The following is a 25,155-nucleotide window of genomic DNA, read 5'->3' on the forward strand; positions in this document are numbered from 1 at the left end:
AAATACGATCGAAAGACATGATCCGTGAGATACCCAAATTCATGTACATATCATTCTCAGATCCTAAGTAACTAACACCAATATTCTATAGTTTTGTTCAAAACCTTCTCCTATAACTATTGTCACAAATCATTGTCTCCTAGTTATTGTCACAAATTATACGTACTATTAAATGAAAATATTGCTCTTTCAGAGCTTTGTGCACGTTGAAACGTCTTTTCACGTCGGTTTTAGGGGCCCTTATAAGTTCAGAAAATACGAAAAGGAAAGAAAAATAGTGATAGACGAGTCGTTTCTGCAATCATCTCTCCAACAATAAACCTTACTTGTTTGAAATTCATGGTGGTAGCTAGTCAGCACCCAAATGATGCGACCCGCCGACTACACTAACTAATTACATTTAATTATACGTTAGACAATCATAAAAGAGTAATATCGAGAAAAGTTTGTTGCATACAGGCCATGGTTGTGTTGCAGCAGCTTGCAGGCAAGAATTTGATCACCTCATAACAAATGTGAAAATGAGGCACCACCTCTCTTTTATTCAATCGGGTCATGAGTCCTATGCACTAATCATTTTTACTTGTATTGATCATCATGATCTATCAACCATTTTTCCTTGTATTAGTCTAACATTCCCAAAGTTAATTAAGGATAAAGTATTCTTGTCATCTTCTCTTGACTTTGACTGAAAAACACAGTTCTCTGCAGAGTAAACTCTACTCATTTAGCGAGTTGGAAAAGGAGGCATGCATCCTTCGATACGGTGGAAGCGGACCCTACAGCTTTCACTAGTCCTCCAAAGCTTCATTTGTTAGACCTGAAAAGTTGAGAGAGAAAGAGAGAGAGAGAGAGAGAGAGAGAGAGAGAGAGAGAGAGTTCCGAAACATATAATATACCAGCACTAGGTAGAACCTATCTAGGAGGAGCTTAACGCGTAAACATCATGTGCTGCTGCAAAAGAGAGCGAAGCTTCCCCGCGGCCCTGTTTTCTTTTTTTTAAAACTGGTTAATGGGATCCACTTACATTGAAGAAAAGGAAATGGTCACATCCTTGATTGTTTGCAGAGCTACAATCTGAATGAAAGATAGATTAGTTGTAGTTCAATTATTATTAAATGATTCAGATAGTCGACGTTCAAATTAAGTTGCTCATTTGAATCTGCCCGGCCAACAAAGTCAAAATACGTGGATTATAATTCGTTGGGACCTTGAAAGTTTGAATCCATCCAAACATATTTGGATTAAAATTTGGGCCAACATTCTCACGAAGCTATATAGCTGCAGGTGTAGGGTCAAAGAAAACAAAATAGCCAGCAACAGGCTGGACGGATAATGCATGGTTTTCTTACTTGGATTGGACGTAGCTAGGGGCTGGTTTTAGGAAACTCCTAAACCACCGACTCGGGCAATGATCATGCATGACTAATGGGGTCCATATTTCTCTATTGTTTACATGTATACAAAGGACACATACATGCAGATGTTGAAATACTCGTTAGTTTGGGGAATATCATGTGCCTAACTAAGACGATATATATGTAGATGGAAGATCTGTGCAAATAGGAAAATAACATTATTTTTCTAATAAAACATACGGGTTATATAATTAATGATCAATTAATAAACAAAAAGACTTCTCTGAACCCGAAGAAAAAGCTAGTTATATACAGAGAAATGATATATACTATTAGAATAGATGACCTTAAATATCAAATATACAAATATTGTGTAAGCTCTTTATAAAAAAATAAATCTCTTCATAAAGAAGTATGAAAAATTCAACTTTTCTTAATTGAGACTGACATTTTTTTAAAAGACTTGTACATTAAGAATTTATACGTACTGTGTAACAGCCCGCTAGAAATTCAATTGTGGAATTTCTATTGACTTTAAGAATCTCGTGAAGACTCTATAAGTTTTCACGAATCCATTAATCATATAGGTTTTAGTATAACTACATAATTAGTGTTATTACTCATTATGGTATCAAAAGTGTGTTTTTGATTATTGGAGATAGTTAGAAATGTCAAATATATTATGGTTTGTGCCATTAGACTCGGAGGGTCATTTAAGGTCTTATGGCGCAATAACACTTTTTCATATTTTCAGACGAAACATCTGTTCAAAAACTGTAGATATTATTGGATAAAAATATTTTAAGCTAATTTTGTAAATATTATTGGATAAAAATATTTTAAGCTAATTTCGTAGATATTATTGGGTAAAAATATCTTGAGTTGATTTTTGTAGATATTATTAGGTAAGAGAGTCCTACACTCCACTCTCACTTCGGGTAAGAGAGTCCTACACTTAACTCTCACTCCAGCCTCATCTCTTCCATATCTCATCCATAAGTATCTCCAGCCACCCCTCCCTACGAAATTATCTTCATTTACACTTTCCATTGAAAGAATATCAAACACTCTCTCTCGGACAGCTTTTAGGTATTCTTTTGCATGCCCATTTCGAAGCTTTTTTAAGTGTTTTATCATAAAGTCTCATTCACATAAGTTGTTCCTTTTTTAGTCTAGTTTACGTGGATATCTTATTTGTCCCATTTGAAAATCATTTGGTCTGTCAAATATTGTGTAAACTATAGAAAGGTCATTCTAGGAGATAAACTGTAGAATATGTTATAGTTGGAGTTTTTGACCAAGCTAATGGATAGATATTGGTCTGAAATTTTTAGAGAGTATTGTTAACATGTGTATATGATTATTGGTTGAGGATGTTTGCATGATTAAAGGTTTTGATGAAAGATTTTCTTAGATTTAGAAACTTAGAAACTGGAAGAGGAAAAACAGTTTCTGTTTTGAGAAAGTTTAATTCTTTGGTGGTCTAAACCTATTCCAATGACTTTGATAATTTTATTGGAGGATCCTAAGCATCTTATATACATGTTATATTATTATTTTGAAGATATTTGATGTTAGTTTCAAAGATATGAAATTTTATGCAAAGAGATATTCAAATAAGCCAAAGTGTGGATGTTCTTGGCTAAATTTATGTTTTGGTTAATTTTTAACCATGTGATCTTGAATTAGAAGCTTATATATGTTTTAGGACATCTTTTTAAACCATGTGATGGTTTGGTTTAAAGATCACATATTTATAAGTCATAGATCAAAAGGTTGATCAAAACAAGTTGGAAATAAAAATCAATGGAAATAGCATATGGGAATTTCGGTCCTATGGAGTTTTAATAGTTGTGATTAGTTTTAAATTTTTCTAAATTGATATTTGAGTTGAGGACAAAATTTACATGAGGCATGTAAATTTTGGGTGACTTTTGGACTTAGTATGCAAAATCCTTAAGTTATGGGTAAAACGGTCATTTTTCTATATGTAGAGAGTAAAATGAAAATTTTACTCTTTAACTTAGTATTTTCCATATTTCAAGTTATTAGTGATTTAGTACTAATTTTTAGAATCACTAATTACAATTTCTCGTGATCGCGCTTGAGGTTTTATAAGAAATGCGGAGATCGAGGTAAGTTAGCTTTTAACTTACTAGCAGTCTACTGTGTATGTGTGCTAAGTAAAAGAACTACAGTGTATGTATGTTTGTTATCATATATGTCATGTCATGCCAAGTCATCACGTAATTGTCTGTTATATAGAATTTATTCTGTCATCAGTTTTTATCTGTTACATAATATATTCTGTCATGTATTGCTGTACATTACAAGTACATCATGCTAAGTATGACATCTATTACATGTATGTCAAGTACTGTAATATTTACTGTTGTAAGTATGTCATGTTAAATATGTTGTCTATTATATGTTATGCCATGTTACGAAATGTTTCTATCTCAAGTTGGTCATGTATTTCAAGTTATGTTCAAGTCATGTTATGTTACGTCAGGGCTTCAGTCCTTTCGTATTCCAGTCACGTTTCATCTTGAGTATATTCAGTTTCGTGGGGTCTACAACATTTGTGGCACACGAAATATGGGGTCACAGCAATTGTGACGCATACACTATGTGAGACACAGCAATTGTGACGTGTAAAATACATGGGGCCACAACAACTGTGGAGTATGTATTTTTCATGTTAAGTCAAGTTTGTATAGAATACATGGGGCCACAACAACTGTGGAGTATGTATTTACACGTAGAATACATGGGGCCGCGACAACTGTGGAGTATGTATTTTTCATGTTAAGTCAAGTTTCAGAACAAGTTCATGATAAGTCAAGTTTCATATCACGTTCATGTTAAGTCAAGTTTCAGAACAAGTTCATGATAAATTAAGTTTCATATCATGTTCATGTTAATTCAAGTTTTAGAGCAAGTTCATGCTAAGTCAAGTTTCAGATCAACTTCATGTCAAGTCAAGTTTAGTTCATATTTCAATTTAAGTTATGTCAATTATGATATGTTGTACGCCAAGTTATGCTTTAATTACTTATGAATTTGATTATGCATTTATGCTTTTACTGTCATCTATGCATCATTAGTTTGTGTGGAAGTTTTTTTTGTTAACTTACTGAGATTTGTTATCAAATCTCACTTTGGTAGTCCCAACTACCATTCCCCCCGAACGGTAGATCTTGCTACAGGACCTGAAGGAGAATCAGGAACTGATCAACTAGACACAGTTGATTAAGCGACGGTGCGACGTCAATGTTAATATAGTAGTTAACGTAAATTACTACTTGTACGATGGAGTTGCATCTCTAGTACGTTTTGGATCATAACCATTTTGGACTAGTGTTGTGATCTTAGTTGTTCAATGGGTCTTTATGTATGAAGTATGTTTTAAGCATTTGGGATATTTTCAATTTAGTGCATAGTATTGCTAAAGAAAAAAATTATCCGCTGCGAATATTACATAATGTTAGATACATGTTAGGAACATTGCATCTTATATGTCATGAAATGGGGCTGGTAACCTTGTGTTGCATGTTTCGACGCTTCAAATGTCCATCCGATCCCAAATGGAATTTGGGGACGTCACATACTGCATTACTCATATGAATGTCTAGCTTTCTCAATTGCAATGTACGTATGTAATAAGGATTGATCATGTGGATTGGTCATATTAATACGTTTACTAGTAAAAAAATGAACTTCTTAATATATACATGAGTTGGATATATATAATTAAAGGAGACAATCTCGAGATGATGCAAACTAGCTAGCTAATATGAACGTTCATATGAAATATCAAATATATGATTTACATCCACTTAATTACTACTTGGACATATGCAATGCAGAATCAGAAAATAATCATTGCGGAAACAAGTAGGCGTAGTGAAAAAACCCTAGTGAGAGAAGCTCCTTATTCTCTCTAAAAACAAGACAACTTTTCTTCCGTCTGAGGGAGGTGGGAGCCTAGGCTTCCCGTCCCTCCATCTCTCTGTTTTTTCGTCTATCTTAGTTCCATTTCCGTTTATCTTTTCCTCTGTTTGTAGCCTTTAGTTTTCTGTTTTCAATAAAGCGTCGTTTGGGTGGTGATTTCGGTGGTTGAAAGCTCCACCTCCCGGTCAAGGAGCTCGAAGTCTTTCTCCATTATATCTCGCGGTTGGCGGAGTGGTGGTTTGCACAGTGAAGGAGGAGGGCATCATCTGCATTTTTGGCCGTGGAATGGTGTGGTCTGAAGTGTGTTTTCTGAGTTTGACCACCATATTTATACTACGTAGCTGGGCGTGGTAGAAAACAGAGAGTCTCTGGTGTGGGCGGAGTCCAGGTGATTTGTTGCCAGAGGTGTTTTGGTTTACTTGCAGGCTTGGATGTAATCCTGTGGGGTTTGAGGTGCTCTGTTTCATTCATGGAAAGCAGAGTGGTTTTCGGGTTTCCGGCTGAGGTGCATGGGAGGAAAAAGTGAGCTTTTGGGGTGGAGTCTAAACGTAATCCAGCGTGGAGACTCTCTTGGGTGGCGGCCGGAGCGGGAGAGACGTAGCTTTTTGAGGTTTTTTGTTTCGGTTATGGTTTTGTTTCTGGAAATAAGTTTTGTGCTTGGTCTCTGGTTTTGTTTCTGTTTTCGTTTCATCTAGCTGAAGTGGTGTATGGATGGTTTGGTTGGTTATGGGCTGGCGATGGTGACGGGGATGAAGCTGGCGACGGTGAGAAGCCCTTGTGCAGAAAGTGGTTTGTTTTGGTTGGTTTGTTATGAGAAATCCTTGTGCAAGAAATACGTGGTGCAGGCTACTCGTGCGTGGTGCAGACTACCAGTGAGAATCGTGGGTGCTGACAGGAACCTATGCATAGAAAGTGGTTGGGCAAAAGGCGAGTGAGCGTACGATGCCTGAGGAGAGCATAGAGTGTTATCAGTTTGTTTTTTCATTGGTCTGTTATGGTTGTTTTATTTAGGTTTTAATAAATTTTTTTGAAATAGGCAAGTACTTCTCATCTTTGAGAATGAGGATTGTGAGTCCTCTCCTCTTATAGAAGGTGAAGATTGGGTAGTTCCTCTCCTTCTTTGGAGGGTGAGGATGTTTTGTATTGTTTTCTCACAAACGAGTCGAGATGAACACTTCTGTTTTAACAGAGTCTCGCATTTCAGTATGGCGTCGTCATTGGAAAGCTTAGAAGTTTTTAGACATAGTCCGGCGTAATGAAAATTGTGTATGGGGGAGCGTACAACCGATGGGTAGTTGGTTTGTAATCGAGACTTGTTATCCATAATTATTGGTCACAGCTGTAACTTTTTTCATTCAGTAATGAATTGAAGTCTATTTTAAAAAAAAGAAAGAAAATAATCATTGCCGTTTCACCTCACCATGATCAGGTTATGCTCATTATTATCATGTTGACCATTTAAAATAATTTGAGAGATTTCTATATTAGATTAATTAATTAAAGCCATTATATAATTAAGGCTATTAATTATGTAGTTTCATGACATTATATATATATATATATATGCATGGACAATAATTTAATTCTACTTTTGAGGTAATGAATTATAAGTTAGATTACATATGTATATATTCAAAACCTTCCATTGCACTTCTCGTGTCTAATTAATGTTTCCTAAATCCTAGTACCGGTTCCGTAGACGTTAAGGGCTATTCCCATTGAGTTGACTTTTCCAGAACGAATCGATCTTACGTATTTATTATGTAATGAAGAATCGTCAATAATGGACGAGACTTTTAATTTGTTTATTTCCCTTCTATGTATATTCAACTACTTTAAATGAATCTGTGTGCGGTAAGTATATATTTACGTTTGTATTGCGGTCATAGGTCTAACACGAATTTATACTAGCGTACAAAAATGCCGCCAGCCGACACATGTTGAAAAAAGAAATACTTTAATTACAAATATATCACATAGAAATAAATTTATAAATTGACATAATACGTCAGATTATAAATTTATTTTTAATTTAAAATAAATCTGAATTTATTTTTATATAATTTTTTTTATGTCTATAATAATTTTGTGCCCAAAATTATAGACCAAATGAGAAACGGGTGAAAAATGGAAAAAATTCCAATTACACTACTTTGAAAGTTGTTAGGCCAATTTGACCCGACTTTCTATCCAAATCACCCAAATAAATATGGGTTAAGTGAGTGCGCTAAATTTTGATTAAAATAAAATTAAATACAAAAAATAAAAATTGGAATTGAATCTAGAAATGTCAAATTTTTTTGAAACAACATTAGGGTTGAAAATCCGATTAAGCCTTTTCAAGTTGAAAATATGAAAAAAGTCGGATCGGGTGAACAGTGATACGAATTCATGAGGCAATTGCATGGAGGGATAGTTTTTCTAAACAAATGATTTTATTATAATAATTTAAAGTAAATTAGGTAACTCCTATAATCGCACCAGACAGAGCCTAGGTATTAAACAATCAAATAAGTATAAAAAGAAAATATAAAGACTAAAAAGTGAGACAACCAAAGTAGTCCAGGCCATGTTCTCTTGGCCAAATAGACTGTAATATGGTTCAAAAGAAGAAAGGTGATTCTTGTTAGCAAGAATCCTTGAAAAGTTGTGGCCAAGATTTCCACAATAACTTGTGAGATGATGTTGTAAATGAGGTTGTCTGAGTTCGGGATCAATTGTAGATGGTTTTCGTCTCTTATTCAACAGACTTCGGACATGACAGTACGTTGATTTTGGATTTTGGGAAAGTAGTAAGATGGGGAAATGGGTTGACTTAATCAAAGAAGTGTTTGAGGTGCACAAAAATTTGTACTAGTGTGGGGGCCATGGGCAAGTTACGGAGGGGTGTGATTGGTTAGGTCTTAAAAATCTTGACTCCGACGAACATGTGAGAGGCGCACGTGGCTTTGGAGCTTTGGTTGTGGGTGGTGCGTGAGTTACAGTCGTCCATCGTTTTGCAATGCCGCTTCTTGCTCCTTATAAATTGGTGACTTGAGATTCTGAGAAGCTGGCGGTAGGTAGACTTGGAGGGCGAGAGATCGACTATTTTCCATCCAAAGGATTAAAAAAAAAAAAAAACGAAGAAGCTTAAATCATGGAAAGAAAACTGGAAAGGGAAAGCCGGAAAGGGAGTGATCAGTACCCGAGCCAGAGCCGGCTCAAAGGCAAGGCCGCTTATGCCATTGCCTAAGGCCCCCGCATTATATAGAAGGCCCCTTAAATAAAACCGAACTTTTAGTTGTATTGCACTTTAATTTTAAGGAAAAAAAAAGTAAAAGCCACTAAATTAAACTAAATTTTAAATAAAGAACCATTCTCAATATTTATAATGTGTGCAAGCGCAGGTACAAAATTTTATATCTAAATTAATGAGTATTTCTGTTTTTATATAATTTCTCTAAATTGAAACTTAAGAGAAAATTAACGAATATGCCTCATTTTAAATTATTATATCAAATATGAAAATTTAAATTTTAAGTAAAGCTTTATTCTATTTAAAAATTTAAATAATATTTAAATTATTATTTATATTTTACTATATTATAAGTAAAAAAAATTCAAATTTTAAAGTTTGTATTAAACTTCAATTTGTATTGAGTTACCCGTGACCCGAGCTTCTACCCTCACTTAGACCAACTTTTTTTTCTTGAATGGGGATTGGTGGGTTAGAGAGAGAGGGTGCTCTCTTGCTGGATTTAATTGTTAAAGTGTAATATTATGTATAATCGTAAAGTGTGTAAAGATTATGTAGTAACTTTAAAAAAGATTAGGATCTACTATTAAAAAATTAATTTTTTTATTTAAATTTCTTATTTACTTACTTTTTTTAAAAAGATTATATAACACTTACGCACTTCATGACTGCACATATAATTTTTCATTGATAGACATGAGACTCCCTCAATCTTCAAGCGGAGCTAGCGCTTCTTATGCCACGCACGTAAAATTATTGTAGTGATTTAATTTGTACAAATTGCACATATTTCTAAACATATAGCTAGCTTGGAATAAAATTCTTGAAATTGCATCTCCTTAATTAGAAAGTGGCAAATAACATTATTTTTCTAATAAAACATACGGGGTATATAAATATCAAATATACAAGTCTCGGGTAAGTTTTTTTTATAAAAAAGTAAATCTCATCGTAAAGAAGTGTAAAAAATTTACTTTTTTTTAATTGAGACCGACATTTTTTTAAAAGACTTATACATTGAGAATTTATACGAGCCTAGCATTACTCGTATAAATGTCTAGCTTTCTCAATTGCAATGTACGTACGTAATAAGGATTGATCATGTGGCTGACTGGTCAAATTAATTAATACGTTTACGAGTATAAAAAAATGAACTTCTTGATATACATGCATGAGTTGGTTATATATTAAGAGAAATGCTACACATCATCCCATACCACACATTTTATATATTAAAATAATATTTTTTTATTTTTTTATTTTTTATTTCATTTTATTCTTATTAAACTAATTAAATTATGCTATTTATCATTTACACACTACATATTTATTATAGAAAAAATGAAAAAAAAATTAAAATAAATGTGGTGTGTGAAGTGTGAGAATGATAAGAAGAATTTTTCATATACTAAAAGAGACAATCTCGACATGATGCAAGCTAGCTAGATAGGTGTAGCTAGTACGAACGTTCGTATGAAATATCAAATATATGGTATACATCCAATTAATTACTACTTGGACATATTCAACGCAGAATCAGAAAATGATCATTGCCGTTTCACCTCACCATGATCAGGTTATGGGCATGATCATCATGTTGACCATTTAAAATAATTTGAGAGATTTCTATTTTAGATTAATTAATTAAAGCCATTATGTAATTAAGGCTATTAATTATGTAGTTTCATGACATTATATATATATATATATGTATGCATGGACAATCATTTAATTAGACTTTTTGAGGTAATGAATTATAAGTTAGATCACATATGTATATATTCAAAACCTTCCATTGCACTGCTCGTGTCTTATTAATGTTTCCTAAATCCTAGTACCGGTTCCTAGACGTAAGGGCTATCCCATTGAATTGACTTTTTCAGAACGAATCGATCGTACGTATTTATTATGTCATGAAGAATCGTCAATAATGGACGAGAAGATGATGCATGCATGGTCTTTTAATTTGTTTTTTCCCTTCCATGTATATTCAACTACTTTAAATGAATCCGTGTGCCGTGTGCGGTAGCTATACTTATGTTTGTACCGCATTCAGTCACAGGTCTAACACGAATTTATACCAGTGTACAAAAATGCCGCTAGCCGACACATGTTTGAAAAAAAAAATATTTTAATCATAAATAAATTATATAAAAATAAATTTATAAACTGACATAATATATTATATTATAAATTTATTTTTAATATAAAATAAATCTAACAAATGATGCGAAAAAAATTTTAATTTATAAATTTATTTTTATATAATGCTTCTAATAATTTTGTGCCCAAAAATTATAGACCCAATAAGAAACGGGTGAAAAATCGAAAAAATTCCAATTACACTACTTTGAAAGATGTTAGGCCAATCTATCCAAATCACCCGAAATAATATGGGTTAAGTGAGTTCGCTAAATTTTGATTAAAATAAAATTAAACACAAAAAATAAAAATTGGAATTGAATCTAGAAATGTCAAATTTTTTTGAAACAACATTAGGGTTGAAAATCCGATTAAGCCTTTTTAAGTTGAAAATATGAAAGAAATTCGGATCGGGTGAACAGTGATACGAATTCATGAGGCAATTACATGGAGGGATAGTTTTTCTAAACAAATGATTTTATTATAATAATTTAAAGTAAAATAAGTAACTCCTATAATCGCACCAAACAGAGCCTACGTATTAAACAATCAAATAAGTATAAAAAGAAAATATAAAGACAAAAAATTGAGACTACCAGAGTCGTCCAGGCCATGTTCTCTTGGCCAAATAGACTGTAATATGGTTCAAAAGAAGAAAGGTGATCCTTGTTAACAATAATCCTTGAAAAGTTGTATTTCCACACTAACTTGTGAGATGATGTTGTTAATGAGGTTGTCTGAGTTCGGGATCAATTTTAGATGATTTCCGTCTCTTATTCAACAGACTTTGGACATGACAGTACGTTGATTTTGGATTTTGGGAAAGTAGTAGGATGGGGAAATGGGTTGAGTTGATCAAAGAAGTGTTTGAGGTGCACAAAAATTTGTAATAGTGTGGGGGCCATGGGCCAGTTATGGAGGGGTGTGTTTGGTTAGGTCTTAAAAATCTTGAAGGGCACATCCAAGGAATCATTCATGCAGCTTGTCCCAAAAAAAAAAAAAAAAAAAAAGGAAAAAAAAAAACGAAAAAGAAAAAAAGAGTAGCTCATATTAAGCCGCTGGAAAGAGGAACTCCTGTTTCAAGTGACCAATCATCTCCATCCAAGGGGGAAGGCATCGTAAAATTAGCAGCATCGGTAGTGGTGTTAATGACATGGTAACCAAGCCATGTCACTCTATCTGCAGTGCTTGATTCAGGTCCTCTATTGCTGTACTCTGCATAATACAATGTGTTTAGTGCAAAACTTCCACTCCATTCATGTCAACCTGCAGGATTTATAAAACTTCTGTTGGATTAAGCAATGAAACAAAAAACAGTAGACCAGCAACAAAAAAACAGAGAAAAGCAGAGGAAAAATAAGGTATTTCTGAGAAACCTCAATCCTATTGTTCACTGATTGATTCTAAAGGTTCTGCCATTCATCTTCCATTAATCATGCTCATAAAGACTTACATAGAGACTTACAAAATACATCAATGCAAAAATACAACTTCCAAAATAGAACAATAAAAGGAAACTTAAAAAAGCCTAAATAGGAACATGAAAAGCCCATTTGGAAATAACATCGTACTTTAGTACTGCTCATTGATGTGATTTCCAATTACACCAAGTTATGATCTAAGAAATTGAAATTTGTCTCTTGAAAGTGCCTTTGTGAATATATCTGCTAGCTGCTCCTCTGACTTGCAAAACTTCAAAACAATTTCCCCACTTGATTCTACTTCATGCAAGAAATGATATTTGACTGCTATGTGCTTAGTTCTACTATGCTGAATTAGATTCCTCGCAATTGCAATGGTTGATTTGTTATCACAGAAAATTTCAGTAGATTTCTCCTGTTTCTCCCCCATATCTTCAAGTATTCTTCTCAACCAAAGAGTTTGATTTGCACAACTTGTAGCTGCCACATATTCAGCTTCTGTAGTAGATTGTGCCACATTGCTTTGCTTCCTCGAGCTCCATGAAAACATAGCTGAACCCAATCTGAAACAATAACCTAAAGTACTTCTCATGTCATCAGTTCAGCCTGCCCAATCATTATCAGTGAATCCAACCAGCTTTGTTCTTGCAACTTTCTTATACCAAATGCCAAAATTAATTGTTCCTTGCAAATACCTCAAAATTCTCTTAGCAATACCAAAATGATTTTGACTAGGACTTTACATAAACTTTGAAAGCAAGCTAGTTGCATATACTATGTCAGGTCTAGTGTTGCATAAATATAGCAAACTTCCCACTAAAATTCTATATGTTGATGCATCCACCTTCTTCCCATCATCATCTTTTCTCAAATTTTCATTTGGAATTAATGGTGTTGCTACTGATTTACAGCCAACCATATTAAATTTTTTCAACAAATATTCAGTGTATTTCTTTTGAGAACAGAAAATATCATCATTTCCTTGACTTACTTCCATGCCAAGAAAAGAATTAATTTTTCCCAAATCACTCATTTCAAAGCTGGCCATCATATCTTCTTTAAATTTTTTTAAGCAATTCAGCATTGCTTCCTGTAAAAATCAGATCATCCACATAAAGTAATACAATAATCAAATAATTGATGTTTTGAAACTTTGTATAGAATGTAGGTTCATTTTTACTCCTCCTGAAACCTTGCTCAATGAAGTATTGATCAATTCTTCCATACCAGGCCATTGGAGTCTGTTTTAATCCATACAAGGCCTTTTTCAGTTTATAAACTTTACCTTCTTCTTTTTCAAACCCCTCAGGTTGATCCACATAGACTTTTTCTTCCAACACCCCATTTAGAAAGGCTGACTTCACATCTAATTGCAACACTGTCTAGCCCTTTTGACTAGCAAGTGAAACCAAAACTCTAATGGTATCCATCTGAGCAACAAGAGCAAAAGTTTTATTGTAATCTATTCCATATTGCTGCACATATCCCTTAACAACTAGCCTTGCTTTATGCTTAAATATGGAACCATCCGGATTTAATTTTGTCTTATAAATCCATTTTAATCTAATAACATCCTTATTTGCAGGTTGCAGAACCAACTCCCAAGTGTTATTCTTCTCAATCATCTTAATTTCTTCTTTCATAGCTTTTTGCCAAATTCTTTTTTTTGATGCAGTAGCAAAACTCACGGGTTCAAGAGTGGCATAGTTGCATTGCTCATACACTTCACCCAGTAGCCTTGTTCTTCTTATGGGAGATTCAGGAGATGATTCTTCATCACTGTCAGCAGAATATAATTGAGAATCTGTATGGCTTCTATTTTCAGGTTGCTGAAAAACACTTTCTTCAACTGTTTCTTCTTCTCTTATCTCAATTAAAGACTCGAACAGTACTTCAACATTTTTTTGAATGACTTTCTTAGCTTCCCAATCCCAGGAGGCATGTTTATTAAATTTAACATCTCTACTTATCACCAATTTTCTTGTTTCCAAGTTAAAAACTTGAAAACCTTTTGAAATTGTGCTGTAACCCACAAAAACTCCTCTTTCAGCCTTTTCTTCCAGCTTTGAGCTTAGTTCTTTTTTGAGATGGTACATGGACATAGCACACACAACCAAACACTCTTAAGAAATTTGCAGAGGGTTTTATTCCACTCCAAGCTTTATAAGGAGTTTGTTTTTCCACAGCTCTTATAAGTACCCTATTCAGTAAAAATACAGCAGTCTTTACTGCTTTACCCCAAAATTACTTAGGTAAATTTTTCTCATGTAACATGCTCCTACCCATCTCCATAACTGTCCTATTTTTTCTTTCAGACACTCCATTCTGTTGTGGAGAATATGCTACTAATAATTTATGCTCAATTCCTTCAACCTCACAGAATTTATCAAATTCTTTGGAATTGTATTCAGCACCTCGATCACTTCTTAGACACTTAATTTTGTGACCAGACTGATTTTCAACTAAAAGTTTGAACTTCTTAAATGTTCCAAAAACTTCAAATTTTTCATGGAGAAAATAAACTCAAATCATCTATAAAAAGAATGAAGTGGAGTTCCCATTGGACCACATACATCAGTATGGACCAACTACAATTTTTCCTTAGTCCTCCAGCTACTCTTGGATGGAAATGGAAGCTTATGCTACTTTCCAATCTTGCAACCTTCACATACTTCAGTTTCTTTCTCCAAGAGAGGTAAATCTCTCATCATCCCCTTTTGATGCAATAATCTCAAGGAATTGAGATTGTAATGCCCAAATCTTTGGTGCTATAACATTGTCACATTAATAGTAGCTACCATAGCATTAGGAAAATTCCATTGAATAGGAAAATTCCTACTTCTCCCCATTTTTATTTCAGCCAACTCCACCTTATTCTTTTCATCATAAATTTTGCACAAGTTGTTTTCAAAACTTAAAGAGTAGCAATTTTCCATCATTTGGCCTACACTCAATAAGTTTTGATCAAGAGATGGAACTAACAGCACATCCTTGATGAGTTTGGTACCTTTCTTAATTGAAATAGCTACTGTCCCCTTGCCTTTAGCTTCAACGAGCTCTCCATTGCTCATCTTCACTTTTGTTTTGATTGAAGTATCCAAGCTAGTGAAAATGCCTTCATCAGAAGCCATGTGATTATTGCAGCCACTATCAATAAACCAGATCTTCTCTTCTTGAGTGAGGGTTTGACAAGCAAAGAATAAATGCTCGTTTTCCTCATTCTCTTATGAATAATTAACTTGCTAATTTTTCTTGTACCCGCAATCCTTTTCCATATGCCCAAATTTTTTACAATTCTAGCATTGTGGTTTTTTGGCATGGTAACAATTTTTCTCCAAGTGGTTTGTTCTTTTGCAAATACGACACTGTGGAAACTCTCTCATCTTTCCTTTTAACTTGCTTTCCTTTTGAGCTTGATTCGAATTTTTGTAATCCTTTTAAGGCTTCCTTTTATAATTTTTTACTTTCTTTTTCTTCAGATTCACTTTGGATTGAAATGCATACTCTAAAGTATCATCATTCCTTCTAGCCAACCTTTGTTCATGGGCTTGGAGAGATCCCATTAATTCAATAACTAAAAGTGTTTACAGGTCTTTTGACTCTTCAATGGCTGCTACTACATGATCATACTTCTCCGATAGACTAATCAAAATCTTTTGAACTATCTTTTGATCAGTCACTTCTTCACCTAGAGCACGCATCTAATTTACTAGATCAATTAATCTGGAACCATACTCTTTTACAACTTCAGATTCCTTTATTTTCAAGTTTTCAAACTCCCTTCTAAAGCCTTGAAGTTTGATGATTTTTACCTTAGTGTTTCCTTGAAACTCTGACTGAAGAATATCCCATGCTACCTTTGAAGTTTCAGCCCTCATCAATCTTGGAAAGATTGATTCAGACAGGATGAACAATGCTTTAGCATCCTTAGTGGCTTCTTGCTTGGATTGAGTTGAAGTCGAGGCTCCTTCTGCTGGAACTATCACCCCCTTCTCAACTACATCTCACAAATCTTGAAAGATGAAGTAGGTCTTCATTTTAATGCTCCAATACTTGTATCCTTCACCACTGAATACAAGAACTGGTGTTGATGCTCCAAAAGCAGCCGTCGACACTCAGATGAACCTGGTTAGCTCTAATACCAATTGTTGGATTAAGTAATGAAGCAAAAAATAGCAGACCAGTAGCAGAAAAATAGAGAAAAACAGAGGAAAAATAAGTTATTTTCTGAGAAACCTCAATCCTACTGTTCACAGATTGATTCTAAAGTTTCTGCCATTCATCTTCCATTAATCATGCTTATAAAGACTTACATAGAGACTTACAAAATACATTAATGCAGAAATACAACTTCCAAAACAGAACAATAAAAGGAAACTTAATAAAATATAAATACGAACTTGAAAAGTCCCTTAGAAAATAACATCACACTTTAATAACTCCCCATGAAAGATTGCATGTAAACTGTCCATGAGTAGTCCTTCCATGGCCTCCCTAAGTATGTTTGAGTAGTATCATCGCTTGTAGCCAAATCATCGTCTGGTCGAATTGTACAATTATGAACTGAGATACCTGTGTTTTGATTTGGGTTCGTTTGACCTTGAGCTATGATGGTGGTTAATTGTCCACTCATTGGGAGCCGAGGATATATGTTGCAGTTTTGGAGGACAATGACAACATTTCCAAATATGAAGTCAATTGTCCCATAGATATCATATTCCCCATAGAACTGCCTGAGAGAGTGTGTGTATAAGGTTGCTTGGTACCCATCAAAATTGCAGCGATAAAATTTGGACATGTTTGTCCCACTTCGAAGTGCGACCGCCTGATGCTTAAATGCCCTAGCAGTGTTGTGAAAAGTTATTTTCACTGCAACAAACCCCAGTGCAACCACAACTACAATATTGATTTGAAAGTTAGCAGAGAACTCATGATCAAAGAGGATAATTAAGGTTGATACAGAATGGCAAATGCATAGAACCTAATTCAACATAATATCGAAGCTAGATATAGTTTCTTACCAAAGGTTGCAGAGTTGAATTTTTTCCATCCATCATCAACACTTCGGTTGCCTGTGATAATAGTTTGATTGATACCCTCTCCAATCATCAACAAATACTTTTTGTTATCTGGAATGGACATATACTCTTGGTAAACACCGGCCGTGATATAAATCAAAAAGAATCCATCAGAAGCTGCAGTGTTGTTTGGAGCAGCCTCTATGGCTTCATTGATAGTGGTGAAGTTTCCATATCCATCATAGCAGACAATCACAATATCAGAAACTTTAACCTCTTCATCCTGGCCATATGTCTGAAGAAGCTTTGTCTTGCTCACTAACTCATAAATTGCTAATTTCTTGCTGTTCATTTTCAAAGGTAAGCGTCCATTTCGGAATGCAGGATGTTTCCTCTTCGGCAGGGAGCTATACTTCTTCATAGGCACCCAACCCTTGGTGAACAAGGCAAGAGAAACACCATGGAGCTTAGTGTAATTAGAAAGTTTCCACAAGAGATCATTCTTTATGCTCGAATCCGACGCTGTGTTCACTATACCATCCAAACATGTTTGTTGGTTAGTTAAAATGGCATTAAGCAACATTTGGATGTCATCGACCTCCAAGCTGGAGAGAGCAACGCTAGTTTTATTGACAGTTCTGTAGGAGGTTTGAAGGAAATCCACGTTCAAGCCTACAAGCAGTTGACAATCTTCAAGGGCGCGTATTGTGGGTTCAGACAAACTGGGCCTACATTACAGATACGTGTCCACCATTTTTAGAAACTTGTGTGATTGCAGAAGTAATTTCAAAATAAAAAGTTTGCCAGAGTGGAAGAATTGGCATTACGGTTAGGAAGCAAGGATTTGCAAAAAGGAAGGATGCTGGGTAGACCTGCAAATGGCTTCAAGCGGGACGAGATTGGTGAGATCAAAGCTGTATGCATAAGAGAGATTTGCAGAGAAGGGGGAGGAGAATGAAAAATGAAATTGTTATGGAGGAGAAAAGCTTGGAAGCCATTGCGATTAAAAAAGGAAAAAAGTTGAACAGTTTTTATTGAGAGATGGGATGCATGTGTTGAATTTATAGGAGAGGGACTGGATGAAGGGTAGGGGTGGCAATATGTCACATAACCCGTTAACCCAACACGAATACGACACGATAATAGCGGGTTAGGATTTAGCCTTAATGGGTTCGGGTCAAAACGGGTTGACCCGTTAAGACACGATTGCTTAACGGGTTGATAACGGGTTAACCCGTTTTGACCCGTTATAACCTGTTATGACACGTTAAGAAAGTTAAAGTTACAATTATACCCTTATATCTAAAAATAAAATTGTTAGAATTTCAATTTCGATATTTTTATTATTTGGATTGTAGTTTTGGACTTATAATTAGTTTTATAATTTTTATAGATATTGTAATTTTAACATTTATATAAAATTATGCTAAATTTAATCAAGTTAAAAAGGTTAATTTCAGGCCTATTCAACGTATTTATATAAATAGTTTAAAATGAGTTGTATTGTGTCGTATTAACTTATTTCGTAATATTTTCTTAATTTTGTTTACTTATAAAAAAAACATATTTCGTAATATTTATTAATGGATCAAAACGGGTTGACACGACACGACCCGTTATGTTAATGGGTCGTGTTAGGGTTTGAGATTTTGACACGATAAGCTTAACGGGTCGGGTTAGGGTTGACCTATATGACCCGTTAACATGATTTGATACGACACAAATACGATCCGTTAACACGATTTGACACCCTTAACGAAGGGAGAACTGGCAATGAGTTTGGATGCATGGGAATCTTACGAGGGGAATGTATTCGAAAAGTCAACTACTTGATCATCTTGTAGCCTGTAGGTTAGTGGCGTGATAGTGGTCTGGGCATATCTTTGTCCAAGGTTCTTTTTTTTTTTTCTCTCTCTCTTTTTTGGCTTGTTGATCGTGGATTTGTAAAATGTTATTTTTATTTTCTATTTTATTATTTTTCAGTCAAATCAATTGGTGTATATTATATGTGATCTTTTCTATATAAATTATATCATATCATTAGGTGCGAAAATAATGAAAATTCATGGTAAAGAGTACATATTAGCATTTGTACTGTTTATGATATTGGGTTGTTGTGGCTCTCGATCCTCTCAAGTGTGATTTGATAGGAGTTACAGCACCGGAGTGATGGCCACTTGAGTAACACACCCTAACACCAAATACAAGTATGTGCAAATATGTGTGTAGTTAATAAATTTAGCAAAGAAATAATAATAGTGAAAAACTCCCGGCCAAATGGGAGGGTGGGTGAGTACGTACCGGTGATGATAAGATTTTCAATTAATTAATTAGATGGTTGTGAGACCCACTTCTTAGTTATGGTTCCAAAATATGGCATTCACAGTACCAACACATATATGTCATTGATTGCTTTGAGATTCGTAAACCATTGAGATAGATATTATAAACAAAACAAATTGGAAGGAAACTGGTTGACTAGCTGCATTTTCATTATATATATATATATAGAAAAAATTTAGTTGTAAGTGATTCTGCGTATTAATACGTGCACTTATCCAACGTGATAGGTCACAATATAGATATATATATATATCTAAATCAATTAATAAGTTTATTTTTTTCAAACATCATTTTATATATCTATCAATTCTTTTTTATTTAATATATAATCTTTGTGTTAGTGTCACAACCTTACTCTATCATGGGCGAGGCAGTGATCCTATGCTTGTTCTTTCATTATTATATATGTATATTATTATGTTATGCCTTTTTTTTTTCTTTTTAATAAAGTAAAATAATACGTGATGAGCTTGAATGCATCACCCATGTACTCAGAATTTCTAAGCTAATAAAAGGGGAATACCTAATAGACATTCAATTTTACATTCATTCATAAAAGACTCTCAGAGTCCATCATTCATTTATATAACATAACTAGTTTTAAGTAAAAAGGGACTCAGTCCCTACAGTTCATACAAAAAGGAAGTTAAGTTAAAGTATGAGGGGTTACCATCACCCAATCATAAAATTTACATCGTATCCGAAGGTTAATTCAAATAAATGTCCCCACTTGGGACCCATTTTCAAAACATATAAGCCGTAAGCTATCACGAAAAGAACCGAACCAATAAGGGACTACTAAGTATCGGCTCCTCCCTCCTTGGTAGTACTTGGCATCCCAGCCTCTCTATCAATAAATGGACATTTAAAATATAAACACAAAGTGAGTTTAATACTTAGTAAGCAGTATATCATGCTGTTAACTTACTAAGCATCTAATCTTTTCTTTTGAAAACATACATACATAAACATTTATTGATTCTGACGATGCTTTCATGCATAAACAATTTAAGAAATAAGTCATACTTTCATGCATAAACTTTTAAGCAATTCTTTCGTACATAACATTTAAGCAATACTTTTATGCATAATATTTAAGTAATACTTTTATGCATAACATTTACTTTCATATTACACTTTCTTTTGGTCGACATACTATTACGCCCCGTGTGTTAGGGTTAGTGGTCTTTTGGACCTGGACTCCGCCTGTGGCCACATGTTAGGAATCCATTTCAGTCAATGGGCAGCATTGGTGCACTATCAGTACTACTTACCCGGCATTGCAATCTACACAGTCCTTTGATATCCTTTCCGTTCATATGGCCATTATGTATTTTCATACATTAACCTTCATTTCATTTCATTTCTTTCTTTGCAGTCAAACCTTTTCATTATCTTTTCTTAGTTCGAAGCATATGTGTTTATTTTGAAAAAAGAGCATTTCATGTCATGCTTATATATAAGTAAGGCATTAGTTATTTGAGAGAGCATGTATGAAAATCTCATGACCTAGAACTTACGTGCATGTATTATCATATACATACACACAAATATAATCGATAGGGTGCTTAACAAGGGTTACCAAGAAAGGCTTGTACATACTATAGATTCATTTACCATTTCTTTAGAAGAACATTTGTAAAGAGAGAGAGAGAGAGAGAGAGAGAGAGAGAGAGAGAGAGATTTTTTCATGAGAGAACTTTGTGTAAGAGCATGTTCATAACTACTTACCTCGATACGCCTTGGTACTTCCAATGTTAATAGGTCCTATTCCAATAAATAATAAGTGTATCAATACTCATCCAATATCCTTTAAGTCTCCCTTTAAACGAGAAAATTATGACATTAACCTAACGTCCTCTTACACTTAGCACTAACCCAATAATTAACCTCCTCTTAATACTAATCCATTTTATAAATCTAGTGACATTTCAAATCAAAGAAAAGTTTGTTAAAATATAATTATTTGGTTAAACATAGCATAAAAATAGTAAGGTTAAACCCATCAAGTGAACTTGAAACTTTAAACACCCAAGATTATAATTTACTCATTCGATACATTTTAGAAGCAAGCTATAAAATTACAATGAACCAAGTCAAACCTTTAAAACCAATCCTCTAGCATCCTAAAAACAAGTCACCAACCCGACCTCATGCAAAACACATAGCACCAACATATGTAAACTAGCCTCACTTAAATCATCACCTATGATTAAACCAAGTTTAATAGCAACATAGTATTTTCGAATATAGGAGATTACATAGCAAGACTACTTTAACAATTTCGGTTTGGGCCAAAACAAAGCATATATAATTATTTGCAACATAGGGATTTATCTACAAGTAAGATACAAGCTAAAAACAGTTTAGTTGGCCTCCAAAACCAAACTAAAACCAAATGAGTCGAGTTAGGGTTTTTACCTTTGGTGAATCCTTCCCAAAGCACAAAAATGATGAAAATGAGAGGTGAGTTTGGCTTAGGGGACTAGAGAGAACACTAACCCTTGGCTAGAAACCCAAAACTGAAACATCTGTGTGAGATAAATAATGAAATTTGAAACCCACATGTAAATTATACTAGGGAATGAATCAAGAGCCTCTTACCTTCAAGATTTCATCTTTTAGAGGATGAAAATAAGCTTTGGATTCCAAGCTTGAGCAAACCCGAAAATGGGTATGAAAGAAGGTGTATGGCATGACTTGGGAAGGAAGGAAACCGTTCCTTTCTTGCCTTGGGGTTGCATGGTTTGGAGAGGAGAAAGGAAAAGCCTTGGTTTCTTGAGCTTGAAGATGAAAGGAAGAAGAAGAAAAATAGAGAACTGGGTGTCGGCTTGGAAAAGAAGTAAGAATACTTGTTCTTTTCTTTTGGCTAGGTGACCGATGGATTGAGAGGGAGATAATGGATTAAATCACTTTTAGTCAAAACTTGTCTCATAAGCTAGAAAAATGAATAATGAGAATTAAATGTAGGGAGAATTTTCCTTCACCCACTCATCCAATGGTATGGGAAGCTTGGACCATTTCTTGAATAATTAAAATTAGAGGGCTTAAGAAAAAAATATTGTAAAGTCTTAAAATCATATCCTTAATTTATTTTAATAACCCATATAAAAATAAAAACACACTCATCTTAAAATAAAATAATAAAATAACAAAAATATTTATCTTAAAAATATTTAACTTAGAGAATAATAAAATGATGTAAAGACCCACGTAGTAGGATTCGGGTATTACAGTTAGGAACTATAAGGAAAAAATAAAGGAATAAGTGAAATCATGAATTGCACACGACATAAGGCTTACCTGGTTAGACAACATACATATGTCCATGAAACTAGATAAGATTTTATACAGATGAAAATAAATAATAATATGCGATAGTTGTACAAAAATTTAATATTATAATATAATAAATCCTAATTAACAGGTCGGGTCAAACCATGGCCCAAACCTCATTAAAGATCTAAAAAAACTGCAATAAATCATTGTCGAGTTGGCCGATCATCAAATTACACCACACGCAATTGAAACCAGACTCCACACAAAGAAGGCTAGCTAACAAGAAGCTTGTGGACGGGCCAATTCTCTTATTAGGCCCGTTGACCCCATGCCCAGCCTCCAACCAAAGAACTAAATTGATCTTGATTTTGATGTGCCAGTAAAGTACCGCGAACAGAAGCTATGCTGCTATGACACACTGATGACTTCAACTCACTTCCAATTAATTATTGATAGAATTATTATTTTTTAATTTTTTTTATAAAAAATTAAACACATCTTAACCTGCTTTATATATCTAAGCATATATATTAACCTATTTACATTCAAATACAAGTTAATAGAATCTACAAAATATTATTATTTATAGATCAACTTGAAATTCCCTAAATGTCTTTGTGTTGTAATGGAAATATCTACCAATTCATTAGACAAATTGGTTACTTGTCAATCGACAATCATACAATTATTTGATAATTAAGCAATAACATAAATTAAATAAATTGCATAACACCAAAAATGGTAAGGAAGGGAAACTCTTTAAAAGTAAAACCTAACAAGGCACCCAAACCTAGAAAAACTAATTTTATTATTTGAAAATGAATTACAAGTGAGTTCCTAATTACAAAACCTTTTTCAATTGATTTTCTTACTCGACACGACAAACGATCCATTTGCATCTACCTCAGTAACAGGCATAACCTTTGATGATATTCAAATATTGAATTTTCTCATAGAACTCAAGTAGCTGAATTACGATTAGTCAATCTTCAACATGGTCTACGATCACTCTTGACGAAAGAAAAATATCTTGAGAATTTTCTCACATATATGTACTCAGAATATACTCTCCAATATCCCCAAGTCGAAATGTTTATGAATTCTAACCAATAGGATCTCTTAAATAAATAATTTAAAAGCAGTTTGAATTACAGTAAGATTCTGGTGACAAAATGACTCTGTCATGGCGGACTCTTCTAACAGGTTGTTGACACCTGACACTTTATCTTCTCAGCAGTAGCAATTCCCATTCAAACTCACAAAATACTTGGAACTCGATTTTTGCACTCTTGACTTATCTAAAACACTTCCTAACAACTTCTAGATAAATTCAAAATAGTTATAGATAAAGTCAAAGTATTTTACATTCATCCAAATTACAAAATCAAAAATAAAATAAAGTATATCATCTTAATCCCCTACTCCTAGCCAAACTCTTACATTTACACAACTCAAATAATTTGAGATCATCTCAGTATCCAAACACAGTCTTAATTTTTAAGTCATCGATCCTTTCCATTACGAATAAAAACCTAACATTGGATTGGCAGATTTACCTTACTAAATATCATTCTTATTCATAGTCATCCAAGCCTTTTGATATCATGGTTAACCTGATAAATTATTCATCAACTAGTGCCCTCTCTTTCTGTGGATCCTTTTGCATAAATTCATCGATCCAAGTCTTTTGTAGATCATTTATACAATCTTGCAAAAGAAAAATGATATATGTAGTCATAAAATATATAAATGATATGCAATTCTTTTAAAAAAAGTGAGTAAATATGATATCCACATAAATTTTTTATATATAATAGATCATACTATTTTTAAAAAGGAATGCACGTTGTTTGCGTAACCTATAACTGTATCTAACATTACTTCTTAAAAAATGGGTGAATCACATTTGTGAATATATATCAATGGATAAGATTTCCATTCCATCATTCCTAATTAGGACTTTAGACCAAACAATGAGTAGTGGTTTTTTTTTTTTTTTTTTTTCTAGTTTTTTTTTTCCTTGTGTTTTCCATTCAATGCCGATTTGCTATTATTCGGAGCCCAGCGACTACCACACGCCCCATTGCTAGATTCCCAAGCCACCGATCCTTCAAACGGGTGAAAAATATTGTCAAACAGAACAGCGCGTGAGTCACACGCATGGGTCAAAGTGCACATGAGTTCCACAAGCCACAGCATGGGGAAGCTCTTCCTGTCGCCACACGTGGCATTTCTGGGACCAGAGCCCTTGGTTTCTTCAAACCAAACCATAGTCTATATATTTGCTTTTGTATTTTTTTCCTACAAGGCTGAAAATAAAAATTTACAGTTTTTCAAACTGTAATTTGTCATTTGCAGATCTATTTTTTATTTTGTTATTTGCTTTTGTTTAGGTAAAAATAAAA

The 25,155-nt window shown here is 33.9% G+C and overlaps 1 long non-coding RNA gene and 1 pseudogene across 1 annotated transcript; both read right to left on the reverse strand.

The window, feature by feature from the left end:
• Positions 1–11,734: 11,734 nt before the first annotated feature.
• Positions 11,735–18,126, reverse strand: LOC122317525 (annotated as a pseudogene).
• Positions 18,127–20,021: 1,895 nt separating this feature from the next.
• Positions 20,022–22,335, reverse strand: LOC122317045. Its single transcript, XR_006244365.1, has 3 exons — positions 21,893–22,335; positions 21,203–21,238; positions 20,022–20,318 (listed from the first exon to the last, which is right to left on the reverse strand). It is a non-coding gene; the product is annotated as an uncharacterized LOC122317045 (long non-coding RNA).
• Positions 22,336–25,155: the final 2,820 nt, after the last annotated feature.

The sequence above is a fragment of the Carya illinoinensis genome, chromosome 7 (assembly GCF_018687715.1).
Source record: "Carya illinoinensis cultivar Pawnee chromosome 7, C.illinoinensisPawnee_v1, whole genome shotgun sequence".
Lineage (NCBI taxonomy): Eukaryota > Viridiplantae > Streptophyta > Magnoliopsida > Fagales > Juglandaceae > Carya > Carya illinoinensis.